General features: G+C 43.5%; 1 pseudogene; it reads right to left on the reverse strand.

The window, feature by feature from the left end:
• Positions 1 to 7,788: 7,788 nt before the first annotated feature.
• On the reverse strand, positions 7,789 to 8,689 carry LOC102469406 (ER membrane protein complex subunit 2 pseudogene; annotated as a pseudogene).
• Between the last annotated feature and the right edge of the window lie 14,223 nt (positions 8,690 to 22,912).

The following is a 22,912-nucleotide window of genomic DNA, read 5'->3' on the forward strand; positions in this document are numbered from 1 at the left end:
AAAGAAGAGCTGAAGTTATCTCTGTAAGCAGTTGACATGATTGTATACATAGAAGACCCAACAACAGTCACTAGAAAACTTCTCAAAGTAATAAATGCATACAGTAAAGTGGAAGGATACAAAATTAACTTTCAAAAATCTATAGTATTTCTATATACAAACAAGCAGAGATAGAACTGAAGAAAGTAATCTCATTTACCATAGCCACAAGAAATATAAGATACTTAGGAATAAAACTAACCAAGAAGTCAAAGACCTCTATAAGGAAAACTATGAAAACTTTAAATAGGGAATTGAAAGGACACAAAAAAGTGGAAGGACATCCCATGTTCCTGGATTGGTGGAATTAATATGATCAAAATGGCAATCCTACTCAAATTAAACACACACACATTAAAAAACACACACAAAAATATGCATTTTGTTTAATGTAATCCCTATAAAATTACAAGAGACATTCTTCACAGATGTAGAAAAGACAATAATATAATTTGTATGGAACCATAAAAGACCCCATATTGCCAAAGCCATTCTGCACAAAAAAAGACTGGAGTGGATGGCATCTCACTTCCTGACCCCAAAATATATTACAAAGCTGTGATAATCAAAACACCATGGTACTGGCACAAAAGCAGGCATGAGGACCAGTGGAACAGAGTAGAGACCCCATAAATGAACCCCATAACATACAGCCAACTCATACTTTACAAAGGGTACCAGTCAATTCAGTGGGAAAAGGGAAACCTTTTTAGCAAATGATGTTGGAAAAACTGGCTATCCACCTGCAGCAACATGAATCTGAACTGCTACCTCTCACCATTGACAAAAAGCAACACAAAGTGGATCAAAGTTCTAAACCTAAGACTTCAAACTATACAACTACTGGTGGAAAACACTGGGGAAACTGGGAGACATTGGGGTAAGCAAACACTTCTTAAGCAAGGCCTCCAAAGCACAGGCAATAATCCCCAAAATATACGGGTGGGATTACATCAGATTAGGAAATTTCTGTGTAGCAAAGGACACCATAATTATTGTGAATCAACAACCCTTGGAATGGGAGATAATTTTTGTTTATTGTGCCTGAGATAATGGATTGATAAACAGAATACACAGAGAACTCAAACAGCTTACCTGGGAAAATGATTAACCCAATTAAAAGATGAAAAAATTAACTGAATAAACAACTCTTTAAAGAAGGCATATGAACAGTCAAAAGGCATATGAAAAAATGCACAACATCACTCATCATAAGGAAGATGCAGATCAAAACCACAATGAGATACCACTAACCCCAGTCAGAATGGTGAAGATTAAAAACACAAAAAATGATAAGTGCTAGAGGGGATGTGGTGAAAGGGGAACAGTCCTACCTTGTTGGTGGGAATGTAAATTGGTCCAGCCACTGTGGAGAATATGGCGGGGTGCTCAAAAACCTCACCAGCAGTTAGTGTAATGGCTATGTCGCTGGATTCCCACATAGTTGACCGCAGTTTGTGTCCCGGACCTGGTGCCTTAGAACTCACACCGGGCACGTGTGCATGTGTGCCCAAGATCCTGAGAAGAGAATGGAGAAGGGATTGTGGCGTGACCATCCTCCCTGTGGGGTGATTTCTCACTTTCTGTCTCTAATGTCTCTCTGTCTGTCTGGTGAGTGCCCTATAGCGAAAAAAATCTCTCCCAAAAACAAAACAAAACAAAACAAAACAAAACAAAACAAAAAAACAAGAAGGCCCTGGAATTTGATAGAAAGTGGACAAATATGGAAAATTTGTTACTCACTGAAGCAAGTCAGGCTATAAAAGAGAGACATTGTATGCCTCCACTTAACATATACAGGCTTTCCAAAGTCTATGGTAGAGACTGAAAGACTGGAGGACGTAAAAGCATTAAAAATTGTTATGGATACTAGAAACAAAGTGGCAGGAGAATGGGAGGGGAAGAGTGCAGAAAAGGAAATTTGGGGAAAAATGGAGAAGTAAGAATGCTTCAGACAAATTTATTTGATAGAGTTTGAGCATAAATGATTTGTGAATCTAGCAGCATCCACAGCTCATTCTGAGAAACCATGGAGCTGCACACAGATAGCATTTATAAATGAAAAACAGAAGAGTGATATAAATAAAATGGATGTGAGGTAGAAAAAGAGTTGGAATTTGCCTTTATTGTGTTTGTTGTTGTTGTTGTTTTGGGGTCTTACAGAGCTTGTACTCACTGGAGAGACAGGGAAAGGGAAAGTGAGAAAGCACTCTGGGCAGATGACCATGCTGCAATTCCCTCTTCTCCATTCTCCTCTCGGAATCTTGGGCACACATGCCTGGCATGATGATCAAGCCACCTGATCTGGAGCTCTAAATGCAGTCCTTAACCACCACATTACCTGCTGGCCTGGAGAGTAAGAGATACAGTTATATGCACAGTATTTGCAACATATATGACTTGGTCTGTGTTTGCATATGGAACCCACAAGGTTTCTGACTAGAGCAATTACATTCAGACCTCTTGGTTTCTCCTCATGCTTCTTTTTCTCTCCATTTTTTCATATGCTGCCTCTGGTGAATAAGAATGTGTGGGGATTTCTTCCTTCCCTACAATGAGCCTAAATGCAGAAAATGTATCTCTTTTCACACCATCTTTGCATCTGAAAAAGAACATGTATGTGACAGCCCTGAGGCAGAACAAAAGGACTTCTCTATTTCTTAATGTAAGGACAGTTCCTCTTGCCACACCCATTCTAAAAAGTGCTTCTGTGGCCAAGTTGGCCATATAAATTGTGGGGAGCTCTCTCCTGCTTTTTCTTTTAATAAAAACAGCCATGTAAGATGCTGCAAAGTGACACCAAAGCCAAGAGTTCATGAGTAGAATTTTCCAAGTATCATCCTTAAAATGTAGAAGAAAGCCATACCTAAGTCCCCACTAACAGTCAGAAATGAAGTGCATTGTAGGATCTCAGGAAGTAGTTTGTGTAAATAACAGTCTGATTTTTGTGTCTGGAGAACTGCTGCAATCAGGTACAAGAGTGCATTGACCTTTAGGGTGCATGTGTGTTGGGGGGGTGGGGGAGAGAGGTTTTCTTGCTAATTAGGAAGAGATGTGCAGTTCATGATCACACTGCACAGAAATCTTCCCACCTTTTGTTTCATTTTAAGAAGACACACTACAAACCTTTGGTTTATATCCTTTCAAACATCTTTCAACTTCCAATTTTCATCACTGTGAAACTCACTTTCCTCTTCTCTATCCACCTGACTTACCACTCCTGGGGGCATTTTGTCCAGTCAGATGTGCACCAGGTGTAGATGGCCCTTTCCACCTTGTTCTCACCTCACTTTCCTTTCAGATCTCCATGCCAAGGTGTGAAGACCTGCGAGAAGCTCAAACATAACTATGTTCCATCATCACTTTGGGGCTCACTCACTCACATCCTGGAGGAGATATGTCTTCCTTCAGGAGATGGGCATTTACTCAACTCCAGCAAGCCCACAATCAAGCCTCTACCCTCCTGTATCCATTCCACACTGTGTCAGCCATCTACATTTCAACCAAAAAGAAAAAAGGCATCACAGCCAGTGAGATTTAGCAGATCACTGTTGGTGCTGTAGGTTCTGAAAAAGAAACATTTTCCTCTTATATGAAACACAACCTAAGGATCTTGGGCCCTCTGGACACCTTCATTAAAGCAGAGATGGAGGCAACCCATCAGATGAATGCCAACGTGACCTTAAGACCTCACTCTTGCAAAGGTCTTTAGTAAAAGGAAGGTTCTCCCACAGGCACTCCCCAAGCCTCTTCACAACCACTGCCCAATTCAGGTCTCTCCTTCACAGCATCCATGACTAAGTCTCTCCTGGCCTTTTCCAGAAATTCTCCCATTAGAGAACACAGGACTTCATAGGTGATCCAGTCTGAGTGGTAATTGGCCTCACATAAAAAGTCATTGCACACACAGCCACAGGCCTGAGCAATACACACCATCACTTTTGTTGGACCAGGCAGAACCCACCTGGGAAGGTCCCAGGTTCCTTTCCTGAGGTCTCCCTATGGAGGAGTCCGACCCAGTGAGGCCCCAGGATCTGTCTGAGCCCCCTGACCTTTGAGCTCCGCTTCCGGTCGGATCAACACGTTGGCAAGGCTACTGTTGTGCACCCCCCCGACCTTGGAACAAAGCTTGGGTCAGTTAGCATGTCAGCAAGGCTGCTTGCTATTTGCTCCAGAGAATTGAGGCAGCCTCACTGGGAAGCGACCCCCCTCTGACTCCCCAATTTACTACTATGAAAGAATTGCATAGCTCTCCTATACATCCTGAGTATATGATAAAATCTTCCAGGAAGTCCCCGACCGCTCCCCTTTGCTCTGATCACTTACTATTAATTACAATGCTTTATCTCCATGGTCACAATAGAGGGTGGGCTGAAGTTCTTTCTAGGCAGAAGTAATCTTGACCTTTGGAAGGCCCTTAAATTCTTCCTTCCTTTATGTAAAATAGGATTAGGCCAAAACTGGCCCAGGACACCTCTGCCCTCTCCAAGTGAAATAGATAAATATATTAGGATTCCTCAAATTAAGTTTTAGATCCCTACAAAACTGTATAAGTATCATTCTTTATTAAGATCCATAAGAACTAATATCTATTCTTGAGATTTTCTTTTCTCAGCACCATTCTCAGTAATCACAAGATGGCTCCTGCGCCGCATCTGCTTACCGGAACGGCTTTCCCGAAACTGCATTCCATGGAGACCCACCTACAATTGAGGAACTGCACTAGACCCACCCTTAATCCACCCCTGAATAGGAATTGCACTAGACCCACCTTTAATCCACCCTAAATAGAATCTATGTTCTTTATTGTTAAAAGACTTTATGAGCTGATAATTGAAACACGTAGCCCCTCTCCCATTTACTTGTATGTAACACATTTTCAATAAAAAGGCACGATGATTCCTAGCAGTCGTCACTCCTCAGAGGGCGACCTCTGAGGGGTGTCCGGCATAGGACATGCATGAAAGGCATGGAGGCCTCTGTCTTCTGTTCACCTTCGCCGCCTTCGTCGAGATAACCCACCCACGCCGAGGCTGGACCCCGGCATCCCTACTTAGGCTGTACCCATGAAGGCATCAGGGAACCAAGATCAACACATGTGTGAGTGAGTGTGCTTCCAGCGAGTCAAACCCCTTCTTCCAAGACCCAAAGGGACACTAAGCAGAAAGACATACTGCTGAATCTCTTGAACCATCTGTTTTCTAAGATCTCTGGCCGACCTTCAATCACTTCTCACATGGCAATGTCCTGAGCCTTCATTGTTCTACATTTTTTTCCCCTGTGGATAAGTGTTTTTTAAAGCTAAACCTCAAAGCAGGTCTAAGAGAAGTTCACTTCAACCCACTCTCCACACCACAGGAGGGACACCTGTTTTCTCAAGAACCTGACCATTGACAGACACCGTCATGCAGAACGACATGTCCCTTTTATTTGTGGATTGTCAGTCATATAGAGAGGACTGTGATTTCTAGGCAGGGCACCAAATCTGTCTGAGGAAGACAAGTTAACTCCTCTTTATCATCCACCAGCCCAACTATTCTGTACCATTATTCTGTCCACATTTGCCCTCCTTGCCTCCCCCTTTCTGTATTACTGCTTTGATGGACTTCTCAGCAGTACATGAGACTGTGCCTTCCTGAACTACATCACTTGAAACACTGAGACCATCAATGAGAAGAGGAGAATTCTCTGAGGATAATCAGAAGCTGAAGGGTAAGATGGCCCCAAGTCACAATAATGTGGCCTCCATGGATACTGGGGTGCAAATGGAATTGCCTCACACTAAAAAGCTTCTCCTGAGCCTGGGAAACATTAAATGACTCCCTAAGGAGTGGGAGAAAATGTCTGTAAACCATCCATTAGACGAGTCATTGGTATCCAGATGAGACAAAGAAGTCAAATCACTGGAACCAGCAGTTAGCATAACGACTATGTCGCTGGACTCCCACGTAGTTGACAGTGGTTCGTGTCCCAGACCCGGTGGCTTAAAACTCATGCTGGGTGCATGTGCGTGTGTGCCCAAGATCCCGAGAGGAGAATGGAGGAGAAGAGATTGCGGCGTGGCCATCCCCCCCGGGGGGTGATTTCTCGCTTTCTATCTCTCTGTCTCTCTCTCTTTCTGTCTGGCGAATGCACACGCCCTATAGCAAAAAAAAAAAAAAAAAAAAACTCAAAAAAAAAAAAAAAAAAAAGTCAAAACACCAGACAGCAAAAAAACAAATAACCTCATGAGAAGTGGGCAAAGGATATTCAGGGACCTTTGAACTCCTTCCCCCAAACAAAGCACACACATGGCCAGGCTCTTCTCCTGAGGCCACACTAGTCACACTGGGGTGGCTCCATGGACACCCTGAGTACCTTGAGTACCCCGTCTGTGTCCATGGTGAATCCACCAGATGAGCATCTGCCTAAAGCCCAGTGCCAGCCCAGAGCCACAACCTCACCTGTCACATGCTGCATGCCCATCTCCGTGGGACTCATCATAGATGGGACAGGCAAGCAGTGCCCAGTGCCTGCCCCAGGTGCCAGCCTGGCTGCAGCACACACTATGTCTGCCTCTCTGTGGCCGCCTGTCCTCTTAGAGCACACAGCCCATCAGTCCCACTGCAATGACGGTGACAGTCCCAAGTTAGGCCACATGTGCTGCCAACAAGGCCAAGTTGCTGCCACCCTAGCATCCTTACAACTGGCACCACTGTTTCCTCTGACCCTGGGGAAGGGGTGGGCACAGTGGAGTCCACTACATGAGTTGTCATCTTGACTCACATTGCTCGAGTATGAGAGAGTGGCACATGAGGCAGCAGAGCCCTGTGGAGGGGCAACTTGGAGGGTGCCAGCTTGAAGCTGTCTCAGAGGTCTTGTCCCCTTCTTTCATTTTCCATGGCTGCCATTCTTACAGCAGCTTCCTCAGCACAGTGCCCCTTCCATGTCAGACCTCTGCAGGACAGCCCATGATGTTTTCATGATATACCTTTGCGATGGGTGTTTTGAAGCCCCTGACACTGTATATGTAATACTCAAACTCTGAATGAACTATATTTGTGTACATATAGGCAGGTAACTTAAATATCTTAGAAAATAGCAGTCTTATGACTCCATACACCATTTCACTGACATAGTAACTATGTCTGTTGTCTTCAGAGCAGTGTAATAGAAGCTGTTAAGTAGCTGTCCCTTGGCTTACTTGCGCACTCTGCATTTTGAGGTTTACATCATTACAGACATTCTCTGCTGTCTTTGGCATGAAGCTCTCTGGGTGTAAGTCTCCATCAAATTCTGTAAATTTTCCCACAGGACTGATCCTCCAAGGTGGAGACCCATAGTGAAAAGAAAGAAAAAACTTCTTTAAGCTACATGGTATAAATTATGAAAATATTTTGCATAAGTTTTGTTGCCAAGTTTCATCTTTTTTTTCTTTTTAAAAGTTTAATAATTCATTGTGGTTTATTTAACAAGCTTATTTCTATATAAGTTTGTTTATTTAACAAGCTTATTTCTATATCACACATTTATATTATATGAAGGGACTGATGTACAATCAGTAAGTCTTTTAAATCTCTTTTCTATGGATTTCCCATATTTTCTTGCTTAGCAATAAAAGGCATTTTTAGGTTTATACTAACATGTTCTTTACAACCATCTTAACAGAAATTAGTATACAAATAGCACTGGCCATTTGGTAAATAAGTCACAGACCAGTAAGTTCAACTGTGCAATTGTGAACTCTAATGTAAAAAAGTTTTTGAAGCCTTAAGACTGGGTGATCTGCAATGTTTCCAACATGCCTTCAACTGCCTTAAGAAGTATATGGTCTCCTTCTTACTTCAAACTTACTTCCTGCAAACTGATAAGCTCTGTTTATTTGACTAGCTGCCCAACTACCATATTTCATGTTGTCCTTTTTTTGTTTTTGCACTTGCTTTCAGATTAGAAGCAATATGACTTGCTGACATGTAAAGGCCTAACAAAGCTCTCATATTTCTGTTATTCAGTTTCAATGCCTGTGCAAAATACTTTCTTGAAAGTTTGAGGTTTTCAAGTCCACCTTGAGTATATTTAACTTCAGCATACTGCTGACAGTATAAATGGTTGTGTGGATTAGTCATCATCAGTTCCTCTAAACAAAAGGCAGCTTTTGCATAGTCATGTTTATTGATATAAAGTTCTGCAAGTTTATGCCAGGCTTCCTGGTCTCCAACAAATTGTTCCAGATACTCATTCAGTTCCTGAATGGCCTCCACATTTTTCCCCTGGGCTTTTCAAATGGCAATCATATGCTTTCTTGCAGCAGTGTTAGTTGGATCTTCTTGTAAAATTTAATCATATAACTGTATAGCATCATCATACCTTTCCATGGCTTCAAATCTCATGCCTGTTAATCACTTGACTCGGTGACTGCCAGGGAACTGTCTTCTTTACTCCTGAAGACAAAACAATGCCAATTCATCCCTACATAGTCTAAGGCTGCAATCATCACCTGTTCATATATGATCCAAATATCATCTCCAAGTTTAGATGCATATTCATTAATTTATTCTTCCCCCACTTCTACAATTTGCTCACTATTGCATGAGTTTTCTTCTCTCCATTTTCTCATTTTATCTCGCATTTCTTCCCAAGTGACATCGTAAAGCTATGAGACCTTCACCATCTTCCTAGAACCCAGAGGCAGCGGGGTTGTTAAGTCTCATCTTTAACCAGCAGTTTACTGCACTTAGAGATGGGGGTGATGTGAGTGGTGGTAACTTGTGCTGTGGTCAGAGGAGTGCAAGTGGAGAAAAGACGATGGGACAGACACATGAAAGTTCAGCACTGGAGATCACTGATTGGTGTGGGGAATAGATTAAAGAACTAGCCAGACTCTCAGTTTTCTGGTTTGTGCTGCAGGAAAACTGCTGACAGGGAACAGAGGGAACAAAATGAACAAGCAAAACATGGGAATTGTTTCCTTTTGTCTTGAAGATTTTTGCTGTTTGCTTTGTTTTTGCTGTGGGAGGAGAGGCATACATTCAAGGAGCCATGTTTGAGGAACACAAGACAGCCAAGAAAGTCTCATGAGACATATGAGTAGTTCTGCACAAGCACATAAGAAAACCCAGGACCAACCTGGTAACTCTAGGCAGGGGTTGAGGGGTCTAGAAGGAGAACACCAGTGGGAACAAATACTGGTTCTGGAACATGGGTCCATAGAAACTTTTCTATTTCAATCCACAAAAGAGACTAAAAGGAAAGAACAGAGAGGATGAAGAGAAACCAGGAAAGTCAGTGTTAACATAAACCACAGGGAAGTTTCAACAGCTACAGAAAGCTGTGTGGCAAGATGAAGCATTAGGAGTGTCCCCTGTGTTGAGCCAAGAAGTCATCACTGGCCTAAAGGGGCTAAGGCTCTGTTCACCATCCCTCCATGAACAGCTGGTCAGGAGTACACTGCTTGTTCTTGACACCAATTGGCTTTTATAATAACCAATATTAGGTGTAGGAGTTTCATTCTGTACACTGATATTTCAGCATTACTTGGGGGCCAACCACCATGGATGCAAGGGTAAAAAACAGTAAAATACACATGGTCCCAGAGCTGGCAGGAGGCATTGTGGTTAAAGCACTAGACTCTGATGTGACTGATTATGGTTTGAGTCCCAGACCCAACCCAAAGACTTGCATACATGCTCACCCAGACCCAACCCAAAGGCTTGCATACATGCTCAAAATCCCAAGAAGAGAATGGAGAAAAGAGATTGAGGTGTGGTCATCCCTCTGGGGGGGGGGTGTGATTTCTCACTTCCTGTCAGTCAAAGAGAGATAGAGATAAAGAGAACATATTCCCCAATAGGGTGTGATCAAGTTGCAATCCTTTCTCCTTCTGTTGGGATACAGGACACAGAAGCCTACTTCCCCAATGTGTTGTTCTTTTGTGTGTGTGTGTGAAATAATTATTTTATTTAACTTTATTTATTTACTTATTTTAATTTGACCAAAGATGAATAGAGAGAGAGAGAGAGAAACAGAGAGAGAGAGAGAAAGAGAGGGAGAGAGAGAGAAAGCAAGCCACCAGGTCCAGGACTTGAACCATGGTCAGCCATGTGGGAGTCCAATTTCCCCCACTATGACTTCACTTACTGGTCTCCCCTCCCCCATGATGTGGTTTTCAAGCCATTAGGATGGGATTCCAGAAAAAAAATCTTAACCAATCCAAATTTCTAAATAGATTTTAGAAACGTATTGAGTATCCAAAGCCTTTACACTTTTTATAACTTTTTGGGAAAAAAAAACAATTCTGCCCCAAGTAACATCATTATTTCTGACAATGTTGGACCATTTCCAATAAAATTAGAAGCAAAACAACTTGCTTAGTGAAGAATTAGCATAGTCACTGACTAACCAATTAATGGAGATTGAAGCACATGTGCAAAGCCTTAAGATTTTTATATGGCAGCTATCGCAGTTTAAAAACCACACTTAACCTTAAGTAAAACAGACAAGTAGATACTGCTCCTGACACTTATGAAACACGGTCTAGAGGGTAGCAGCATCAGAACTCAGTGGGGTCTGGTATCTACACGACTGTCTCCGGGGGTATTGTAACTGTTAAGGCTGTTGTACTGGAGGCCGTCCACCACCAACCTATACAACAGGTTGTCAGCAGACATCCTGAGCAAAGAAAACAGTGAGCAGGAATTCCCATCTGAACGAGGTAATTAAAATGGTTCCTCCTGCTCCTATCCTCTACATAGGCACAACTAAAAACCTTAGAAATAACATGACCAGCACCCACAGGAGAACTGTGAAAATAGTGGGAACAAACAACCCTGTGGCAGGGTATCTGCACCCTCATCCAGCTGAGGAAGGGGACCAAGGAAACCCACCTGGTGTTGCCCAATCTGACATCAGAATGTAGCCAGGCAGGTGCATTCCTCCCTGCATTGAACTTGATCCCTCTGACAGCCCAAGGTGACCACCACACTAAACAAGTCACAAGCAGGATGACCAGAAACTCCAGGGACAACAAGTGTTCAGTGGACTTAATCTTTCTCCATGCTGGCCCTTCTCACCTAGACATGCATAGGTGCCAGACAACATCTGTAAGAAGGCACCTGACACAACCAATAGCCTATTCCTGGTGGACACACACACAAATGTAGGCCGCAATTCATCCTTCCTGCATCCTGCTCTCTTGGGGAGGATGTCCAGGGCCTGTGGTCACAGACTCATGTGACAAACACTCATAAATCCTGACATTAAGGCTTATCAGATCTAAGATGCTCAGGAGGGAGGAGAAGAATGTGGACTCTGGAAAGTTCCCTGCCATAGGCAAATCTTCCATATCCTGTACATGTATCCTGAAGTATCTGCAGAGCAGCTCTTCCTGCTGTTGCCACATGGTGGTCCTCACTTCCTTGAGCTGGGATTGTTGTAATCTACTCAGCGAGAAATAAGAGGACATCCAGACATAGCCAAATTTATTGGAGTTTATTGATGTAGCCAGCGGCATATGGGTGGACTCATGTCTCACAAAACCCCATAGCCCCAAGTGAAAAGAGAAAGGAGATTATATAAGCCAAAAATGCACAGATGATTTATGAGGGCAAAGGAACAAAGTAAAGGGGCTTCAGAAGAGATGGGGGGAGGGTTTTCTATCTTCAAAGCAAAAAAGCCAGTTACAGAAGCAAAGCAAGCAGGTTAATTAGTCTTTAGGGTAAGTTCTGATTACACTGGAATTTTAGTGGCTTCCCTAGTTCTAGTCAAGGTCCTTGAGGCACCTGGGAGTGAGGCTTCTTCGGATCTGCACTCATGGGGCGTGGGAGGCATAGTTTCTAAAATGAAATCTCTCTTTCAAGATGGAGTCACACTTGCTCACGCTTGCTTCAGATTCAGTCTTCAAGTCTGACCACTCTTGGATAATACTGGGTCCCAAAAGCAGCAAATAACCGCTGCCCAAAGGAAGCCAATACAAAATGAAGACAGAAGGATATTTATAGATGGTTTATTAAAATGAGGTATTCTGAAAGACTCGCTCTGATTGGATGAGAAGAAATGTAATTTCTTTTTTGGAATTGGTTGCTAATCCTAGAAGGACTGTCCAATCAGAGCAAGCCTATAGAGTTCCTCTCGTCCAATCAGAATAAATCTTCCAGAATATTTCATTTGAATACAGAGTCTATAAATAAGCTGCACAGGTCTCCTCTAGTTTTTTTTTTTTTTCTTTTTATTTTCTTTTGGAGAGGGCAAGAAAGGAGGCGGAGTTCTACCCTGGAGCCCCAGCCCAAGTCTAAACTGCTGTGACTGGACGCAGCTGGGAAAGTTGTGCCCTGCTCATCAGGTAGGGGAAGGGTGTGCATAAATTTGTACTGGCTTTTGAGAGCCTATCGTGCCCTCCTATTCATAATTGCACTTTGATTGATACTAAATTGTTGGCTTGGGGTTGAATTTGAGCGGGAGGTGCAGACTACTGTGGACCGATCCTGCAAGTGTGTGCAAGCCTCCTGGCAAGCCAGGCCAGCAGGGTCGCCCCTGGTGGCCGCCTGCAGCTGGATTCGGTCCCTCTGTCCCCTAGAGGCTCCTTGGCGCTGCCCCCAGGGTTGGGTGCTGCTCAGGACTGGCTGGGAGCCTGGCGGTGGACAGCTCTGGTCCACGCACGTGTCCTTCCTCCCTCCCCACAGCGCAAGGCTCGGTTTGGAAGGCCACCCTGAACTCCACGGCCATAGGCTAAGGGCCCTCCACGCCACCCGCTGACCCTGCCAGGGGAAGAGCGAGGTGGGGAATCACGGAACAGCCGGACTCGGCGTCCCGCCTGGGCGGTGGTCTCTGAAGACATGAAGGAGCGTCCAAGGCACTCCAGGTAAGGCGACAGCGGTGCCCGCCTCAGTTACCGGCAAGAATGGAAGGACGACAGGTGCTGGGGAGGGCGAGGCAGTCGCGAGGACCTGTCGGTGGCCGCTGGGCGCAAGGCTGAGGGCTGCAGTGCGGAGTTGGAGCCGGGTTGGAAGGAGCCAGGGCGACGGGAGGGTCTGCCTTGCACCCTGGAGCCTGGCGGGGCAGGCTTGCCAGGCTTGCCAGCCGGGCTGTGCAGGTCGGTCTGCAGTGAGGTTGCTTTTTTTGGCGTGTGTTCCCAGCGAAAAGTCTGTGCCGGCGCGGAGCCCTGCAGACACACTGCATATCGCGGAGCTGTGCCAGGAGCGCTGCAGGTGAGCCTGCGGGGGTGTGGAGGGAGCGCCCCCACCACTGAAGCGGGCGCGGAGTTCGCCCCAATCCCGGCTCCTTGCTGTCTCTGCTGGGACCAGACTAGGAGGTTATCCGCTGTGTGCGGGGAGGGCGCCTGGGAAGGTCAGATGAACCGAGGCTGAACGCGGATCCCTCCTGTTCCCTGGCTTGGTACAACGCCCGGATCAGGTCCAAATCCCAGCTAACCTAGGGAAAGCTGCGCCCTGAGCTGGAGCCCCTTTGGGGTGCGACCAGGTCCTTGAACTCCTGGATGCAGTCCCAGGGGCTGTGCATCCTTTGCCTCTTAGCTGCCCCGCCCAGGCCCCTTTGTGAGTTCTGTGCAGACTGCCAAGGTGGGAGGAGTGCAGGGTGCCAGTGAGGTCCCTTCCAGTCTTTGTCCCGGTATTTTAGGGACTGTGTATTTGGGCTAATTCTTCATTTCACAGCCTCCTCGCGTAGCTGCCTGTCTATGGTTGTTTTCTGTGGAGAGGCTGCGGCCAGTCTGGACTGGGTTGCTCCTAGGTGAGGGAGGGCCCCCACTGTGCCCCCTTTGAGGCTCAGCTGTGACACTGTTCTGACCATGTTTACAGATGTGAGCTGGTATCTTATTTACTGTGTGTTAATTTTCATTTCCCTGGTGATAAAGATATTGAGCTTTGTTTCATTGTCATTTGCTTTACCTTCTTTGAAAAAATGTCTATTCAGGTTTGCTCATTTTTTGTTGGGTTGTTTTTCTTTTTCTTTTTCTCCAGTATTCTCATACTTTGTCAAGACTGTCGCTGAAGTTTCTCTCTCTCTCTCTCTCTTTCTCTCTCTTTTTTGTTAAATATTACCATTAAGTTCAAACACTGTGATTTATCTTGTAGTTGAGAAGAAACATGGGTTGCGTATCTTCTATTCTTTTTTTTTTTTGAGAGGTTTTTGCTACAGGGCACATGCACTTGCCAGAGACACAGAAAGCGAGAAATCAGCCCCCAGGGGGGATGGCCACGCTGCTGCAACCCCTTCTCCTCCATTCTCCTCTCAGGATCTTGGACATGCACTCACATGCGCCCGGAGTGAGTTTAAGCCACCGTGTCCAGGACTTGAACCACAGTCGACTACATGGGAGTTCAGCAACAGGTTGCACATCTTCTGGACAAAGACTGTAATTATGTTAGGCATCCTCCCAAATATCTAATCTAATCAGCATTTTGCAGTAAGTATTTCCTCAACCTTTGAGGTCAATAAAAAGAAATGAGGAGGGGCCAGCAGCTGGCGTAGTGGTTAAGGCCATGGACTCACACATGGCCAACCATGGTTCAAGTCCTGGACACGGTGGCTTAAACTCACTCCGGGCGCATGTGAGTGCATGTCCAAGATCCTGAGAGGAGAATGGAGGAGAAGGCATTGTGCTGTGCCCTTCCCCATGGAGGATGATTTCTCCCTTTCTGTCTTTCTGTTTCTCTGGCGATCACATGACCTCTATAGCAAAAATTTCTCAGGGACTCCCCCAGAGTCTGCCTGGTGCCTGACTGGAGGGTCCTCAGAGTACTGACCTCCCAGATACCAGGGACTGACTTCTTCCCATCCTAAGGGAAAAGAGGAGCTTAGGTCAATGACAACACCAGGAACCCATGAGGACTGGGGTGTGGAGCTCAGATGAGAATACCACTCTGCAGGGATGTGTGATGTGGAGGGTCTGAGTGTCCATGCTGAGGAAGTTTCTAGGATTTCAGAGTTGAATTTGATATGGGGGAAGTGAATTACTGAACAATTAGCATTTTCAAGGTTTCCTCAAGGTTGTTGGTCAGCTGTGGAGAAACAGCCCTCCATGCTGATTTCTAGCCTCAGGAATCATGAGGAAATAAACTTGCTGTGAGGGCCACCAGCCTGTGGCCTTGTGTAATGGCAGCCCTAGCAAACAGGTACAGCCTAGAGTGATGACCTGGGATGTTCCCTGCAGCATGGCAGAAGTGGAAGTGTGTGGGTCACATCTTGCTCCAGTAGCACTAAAAGGTGGGGCTGCAGGGAGTACCTCTCATGTGGCATATGATGGAGATACGGGAGGGCACAGCTCTGACCAGTGGGGCTGAGCTGTGTTCACTCAGATGACAGATTCCACGTGATGACAGCTTAACTTTCTTCTTGTCGTCCCCCATTTTGTGTAACACTTCCAAGTAAGAGTGTTAGTTAGTTGTCCTGGAGAAGGCCTGGAAGGGAATGGGAGCCAGCTGCTGCCTGGATTTCTCATGTGAGCAGCTAGGACAGTAGCAACAACAGGGACTTTGAAGCAAAGTTATCCAAGTGGAACATGGGAAAATTACACAAGTGTTTCCTCTGACATTCCTGTAAGTGTGTGATCAAGGACTTTACAAGTAATTAAGTTGTCAGAGGCCAAGTTCCTCTGGTGATAAGACTGTGTGACCTAAGTGGGAAGGCCCTAGGAGAGCCCCAAGGGAATCTATATGTTCAGGTTTGGATTCATGATTACCCAGGTCATCACAGGTTGGTTTCTGTAGAACTTTTCTGTACCCACTCACTCAAGATCAGCATTGGCTATAGTGGTTGCTGTGACCAAATTGCCCACTACCCAGAAAGATGATGTGGTTGGACATGTGAAATGTCTCTTCGCTGATCTCTTCTGGGGAACTCCGCGAAGAGAGTGCCTGGCAGCCAGGCCAAGGTAGGTCAACAGCTTCTCTGGCTGTCCCCAGAGGGGACACTCCCATGAACAGTTCTGCTTCCCCAATCAGGTTTTTAGGAGCATCTGCACAGATCTCCTGCCAGGGAGGAACCAGACCACAGTATGAGGTCTCAGATAAAACGTGGGTAGACAAACCTGGTCTCAACAGTTCCTCTGCTATCCTGCCAGCCACGAACTCAGGTGTGAACAGGACAGACTCGCCAAGGTTTCAACTGCCAATGGCCTGCTTCCATCCATGAAAAGCTCCCCTCCTCTCCCTGATGCCCCTATATATACATATGGGCCTGGGGGTGGGCTGTGGGGCTGCTCAGATAAACTCAGGGAGGGCTGACCTGGATAGACATGACCTGGGCTGTCCTGCATTACATCTGAGTGACCCTGGCCAGATGGTCAGAGGAATTTGATGGCAGATTTTATCCAATCTAGGAATCTCTGGAAAAAATTTATTGTCTTGGTGGCCCTAATAGAAGAGTCTGGACACAGCGAAGAGCTGCAAGAAAACATCTTGCCCTCTCAAGCATTTCTCATCAACTCAACTGCCTAGGGCTGGCCTCTAGAATGTGGGTGCCCAGTTACCAGAGGTCTAAATTCTGTTAGTGTCTGTCACTGAAGAAATGAGGTCACTTCATTAAGAGTCCATGATCTTGGTCCCTTTCTTCAATAAGACCTGCTCAAAGGCTTCTCTAGGGATATGACTGCTCACCCTCCTTCCCATGTGAACTCCATAACTACACAGTTATACACACATCATCCTCCATAATGCAAATACTGCCCCAGTTGACAAGAAATAGCAGGAATCAGACCCATGTGTTTCTCCTGATGTCTGTGACCCATAAGCCATTGTGTCTTTTATGGCCTCTCATATATCCCCATATGGACAGCAGGGAACTTGCTAGCCACAACTTTTATCAGATGCATAGGAGATTAAACTTAGGAAGTTTGTGGTTTGGTGTCATGTGTAGACAGGGCCCAAGCTTAGAGATGAGAGAATTGCAAAGAGAGGTGGGATGCATCATGGACTAAGACTGCCAAAAACATGGGGTCTAACAGTGTAATCTTGGAAAGTGACTCTCCCTAACTTTCCACTCTGCACACACAAGATGTTAAAATTAAATGGGATTTCGGTGACCAGCAAGGGACTCTGAGGCAGGACCACCACTGGCCCCAACCCCAACTCCAGCTAGCTTTCCCCACTCCATAGCCCATTCCTTCAGCAAGACAGGCCTCCACTCACTCACCAGCAGTGCCCCAGTTACATCTACTGCCCTAGTAGTGAGTGGCATGTAACTTTTTCTTTATTCTCTTTCAAACTTTCTTCCCTCTTATATTGTCCTCTCCTTTTAATCCTCCACCCTCCCAGAGGGAATAGACAGGTCAAGAATCACAGTTCTAAAATATGCTAGTATTGTAAGGTTCTCTGGGATCCTATCTTTTACTGAACCACCTGCGAAAAAGGTGATACTGCTCTTAAGACACCTGAATGGAATATTCCTCTGGAGACCACATTGCTAAACACAACAGAAGAGATACTTTGGCACACATCAGTCCACAGCAGAAGGGAAACACACTTGCTCCTAGTCAAAAAAACATTCTCCCAAAAGATATTCAAAAGTGAATACATCTCCCTATGGCTAAATGTAGAAGAAGAGTCACAGGCCTGAATAAACCAGGAAATATGTCACCATCAAAAGAACACAATAACTCCCCTACATCTCTTGAAAAGATGGAGGATGGTTACCAAAATGTCAGACAAAGAATTTAGAACATTCATGGTGGCAAAATTCTATGACTTCAAACAGAATAGAGAAAACGAACTAAAGGATATTAGGAAGTCCTTCCACTGTATGAAAGAAGAAATGGACATTCAAAGAAAGAATTAGGTGGAACTATTAGAGATGAAGTCCGTAATACAGGAAATCAAAAACTTCCTTGAAAGTATTAAATGTTGAATAGATCATGCTCAAGATTGCATCTCCAATGTAGAAGATAAAACCACTGACCTAGAAAAAAACATCAAATTGATAGGGAAAATAACAAAAAAAAGAGGATAATATACGAGAAATACTATATTCCATTAGACACCCAAAGATCTGAATGAATAGTTGGTATCCTAGAAGATGAAGAAACCAATAAGGGTGGGACCAGCAGTTAGTGTAATGGCTATGTCTCTGGACTCCCACATAGTCGACCGTGGTTCAACTCCTGGACCCAGTAGCTTAAACTCACGCCGGGCGCATGTGCATGTATGTCCAAGATCCTGAGAGGAAAATGGAGGAGAAGGAATTGGGGCATAGCCAGCCCCCCGGGGGTGATTTCTCACTTTCTGTCTCTTTGTCTGTCTGGAGAGCATACATGCCCTATAGCAAAAACCTCTCCAAAAAAGAAAAAAGAAAAAGAAACCAATAAGGGCATGGAAAATCTATTCCATGAAATCCTGGCAGAAAAGTTCCCAAGTCTAGAGGGGCACTCAAAAATCCAGAACCAAGAAATACAAAGGACCCCAAATAGAATCAGACCCAGAAGATCTTCCCCAAGGCACATTTTAACCGACTGTCAAAGACCACAGATGAGCACAAGAAACTAAAACTGGCAAGAGAGAAATGAAAAGTGACTCACAGAGGTCATCCCATCAGACTAACACCAGACTTCTTAATGGAAACAACGCAAGCAAGGAAAGAATGGGAAGACATATTAAAAGTGTTAATAGAGAACCAATTTCAACTAAGATTATTATATCCTGCAAGATTATTATTCTTAAGGGAAAAAAAAGATTAAAATATTCTCAGACAAACAAAACCTAAAAAAAATTGCCAACACCACACTGAAAAGAGTACTATTCCAAGAAAACTAAAGAGTGAACAGGCAGAGATAAAGGAATAAAAGCCAACCAAGACAATGGCCAACTTAAATGTCAGGACAAGTTTGGTAATATCCATAATAACATTTGAATGGAAAAGGATTAAATTCTCCAATCAAGAGACACAGACTGGCTGAATGGATTAAAAACACAGAAACCCTCTATCTGTTGCTTACAGGAAACCCACCTCAGGGATAAAGACATACATAGACTAAAAGTGAAGGGTTGGAAAAAGATTTCCCATGCAAATGAGAACCAAAAAATAGGTGAAGTCATGATACTAATTTGTGACAAAGTAGCCTTTAAAAGAAAAAGAAAAACTGTTTGAAGAGACATAGGGCACTATATTGTAGTAAAAGGGTCAATGAATCAAGAAGATATAACTAACGCTTATAAATGTATATGGGCCTAACACAGCAGTACCCAAGTACGTGAAAGAAAGACTGTTAGATCTAAAAGGAAAGATAGACCACAACACACTAATTGTTGGAGACCTCAACACTGCACTATCCCCTCTGGACAGACCCTCTAGATAAAAAATGGGTAAAAAGATAAAGGATCTAAATGACACCATAAATCAATGGACTTAACAGATATCTACAGAACTTTCCATCCAAAAACCACAAGATACACCTTTTTCTCATCCTCATATGGAATCTTTTCAAAGATTGACCAAATGATAAGGGCACAAGGCAAGCCTCTACAGAATCAAGAGCATAGAAACTATACACAGCAGCTTCAATGACCATTATGGAATTTAACTTGATCTTAATTTCAAGAAAAATCCTGGGAACCAGCAGTTAGCATAATGGCTATGTCGCTGGACTCCCACGTAGTTGACCATGGTTTGCGTCCCGGACCCAGTGGCTTAAAACTCACGCCGGGTGCATGTGCATGCATGCCCAAGATCCAGAGAGGAGAATGGAGGAGAAGGGATTGCGATGTGACCATCCCCCCTGGGGGGTGATTTCTCGCTTTCTGTCTCTATGTCTCTCACTGTCTGTCTGGTGAGTGCATGTACCCTACAGTGAAAACCTCTCAAAAAAAAATTCTCCTCAAAAATACACAAATACATGGAAACCTAAAGAACCTACTGCTGAGTGACTGCAGAACTACTGAAGAAATAAAGACTGAAATCATAAGATTCATGGAAGTCAGTGACAATGTGGACACAAGTTTCCATAATCTTTGGGACACTGCTAAAGCAGTCATAAAAAGGAAATTAATAGCAATTAACACACATAAGTGGAAGACTGAAAGAAGGCAAATGGATCATCCAACGTCATGCCTCAGAGACCTGGAAAAGCAAAAAACCAACCAACCAACCAACAAACAAACAAAAAACCTCCAAGAGAAATGAAATAATAAAGATAAGAAATAAATGAAATAGAAAATAAATGAGTTATACAGGAAATAATTGAATGTAAAAGCTGGTTCTTTGAAAAGGTAAACACAATCAATACACTACTAGTGACATTTACTAAGAAGAGAGAAAGGAACCAGGTGAATCAAATCTGCAATGAAGCAGGCAATATAACAACAAATGTAGTAGAAATACAAAACATCATTAGAGGATACTATGAACAATTGTATGCCAAGAAATAAGACAATCTGGATGAGATGGCCAAATTCCTGGACATGTGTAGTCTACCAAGATTGAGCCAGGAGGATATAGTAAGTCTGAGTAGGCCCATAACAAGCCAGGAGATTGAATTGGTAATAAATAACTTCCCAACAAAGAAAATCCCTGGCTCCGATGGCTTCACCTCTGAATTCTACAAAACTTTCAAAGAAGAGTTAACCCCCATTCTGCTGAAGTTATTTCTAAAGATCCAAAAGGGTGAATCTCTCCCTAATTCATTCTATAAAGCCTCTATCACCCTTATTTTTAAAACAGATAAGGACAGGACAAGGAAGGAAAACTATAGACCATTATCTCTGATGAATAGACACAAAGATTCTCAACAAGATACTAGCAAATTGTATTCAACAACTTATAAAGATGATCATACACCATGATCAGGTAGGCTTTATTTCAAGATTGCAAGATTGGTTCAACATATGCAAAAATAAATGTAATACAGCATATCAACAGGAAAAAAGATAAAAACCATATGATCATATCATTTGATGCAGAGAAAGCATTTGATAGGATACAACATCCTTTCATGATCAAGACTCTTAACAATATCAGCATAGCAGGGTAATTTCTGAACACATTAAAAGCTATCTATGAAAAATCCATAGTGAACATCATCCTGAATAGAGAAAAGCTGAAAGCTTTTTCCTTTAAAAACGAATACAAGACAAGGATGTCCACCTTCTTCGCTCTTTTTCAGTATACTACTGAATGTCTTCACCAACGCAATCAGAAAAGAGGAAAAAATTAAAAGGCATCAAATAGGAAAAAAAGAAGTGAATCTCTCTATTTGCAAGTGACCTAATAGTATACATAGAAGACCTTATGGTTTCCATCAGAAAAATTTTTGGAAATAATACATGAAAAGAGTAAAGTCACAGGATGCCAAATCAACCTACAGAAATCTTTAGTACTTCTATATACAAACAGCAGGTAGACTGAGATAAAACTGAAAAATGTAATTCTACTTACCATAGACACAAAATGTATACGATACTTATGAATAAAAGTAACCAAAGAAATTAGACATCCACAAGGAAAACTACTAGAAGCTAAAAAAGAAATTGAAAATGACAAAAAAAATAAATAAATAAATAAAAAGAAGGATATCCCATGTTCCTGGATTGGAAGAATTAATGTTATCAAAATGACAATTCTACCCATATTAATCTACATATTTAGTGCAATCCCAATCGAAGTACCAGACACATTCTTCACAGATCTAGAAAAGACAATCATAAAATTTGTCTGGAATCATAAAAGACACCATATTGCCAAAACAATTTTGCACAAGAAGAGTGGAGTTGGGGGCATCTCACTCCCAGACTCAAAACCATGTTACAGGGAACCAGCAGTTAGTGTAATGGCTATGTCGCTGGACTCTCACGTAGTCGACCGCAGTTCACATCTTGGACCTGGTGGCTTGAAACTCACGCCAGGCGCGTGTGCATGTGTGCCCAAGATCTCGAGAGGAGAATGGAGGAGAGGGGATTGCGGCATGACCATCCCCCCTGGGGGGTGATTCCTCGCTTTCTATCTCTTTGTCTCTCTCTGTCTGTCTGGCGAGCACACACGCCCAATAGCAAAAACCTCTCAAAAAGAAAAAAAAACATGTTACAAAGCTGTGGTAATCAAAACAGCATGATACTGGCACAGAACAGATAGGTGGACCAATGGAACACAATAGTCCTCTCAGAAATAAATTCCCAAACATACATTCAACTGATTTTTGACAAGGGGTACCAGTCAATCCAGTGGGAAAAGAAAAACCTCTTCAGCACGTGGTGCCAGGAAAACTGGATTTCCACATGCAGAAAGATGAATCTGAATCTCTACTTCTCACCATTGACAAGATCTACTCAAGGTGGATCAAAGATCTAAACCTAAGACCTCAAACTATAAAATTGCTCCTGCAAAACACTGGGGAAACTCTGGGATGTATTGGGGTTGGCAAAGACTACTTAAATAAGACCCCCAAAGCACATTTTGATAATCCCCAAAATAGACAAGTGGGATTAGATCAGACTAAGAAATTTCTGCATGGCAAACACAGCAATTAGTGTGAATTGACAGCCCTCAGAATGGGAAAATATTTTTGTAAATTCTGCATCATATAAGGGACTGATAACCAGAATACACAAGGAACTCAAGCAGGTGTTCTGAAAAAAGATGATCAACCCTATTAAAAGATGGGAGAATAAGTTGAAAAAAATCACTCTAAGGATGACATTAAAATAGCCAAAGACATATGAATAAAATACTCAACATCCCCCATTGTAATGGAAATGCAGATAAAAACAACAATGAGATATCACCTAACCCTAGTCAGAATGACTAAGATTAAAAAAAAAAAATGGTAACTGCTAGCAGGAGTATGGTGAAAGGGAAATTCTCTTACACTGCAGGTGGGAATGTAAATTGGTCCAGCCACTGTGGAGAACAATTTGGAGATTTCTCAAAAATCTACAAATAGAACTACCATATGATCCAGCAA

The sequence above is a fragment of the Tupaia chinensis genome, unplaced genomic scaffold (genome assembly GCF_000334495.1).
Source record: "Tupaia chinensis unplaced genomic scaffold, TupChi_1.0 Scaffold142824_1, whole genome shotgun sequence".
In the NCBI taxonomy this organism is placed as follows: Eukaryota; Metazoa; Chordata; class Mammalia; order Scandentia; family Tupaiidae; genus Tupaia; species Tupaia belangeri.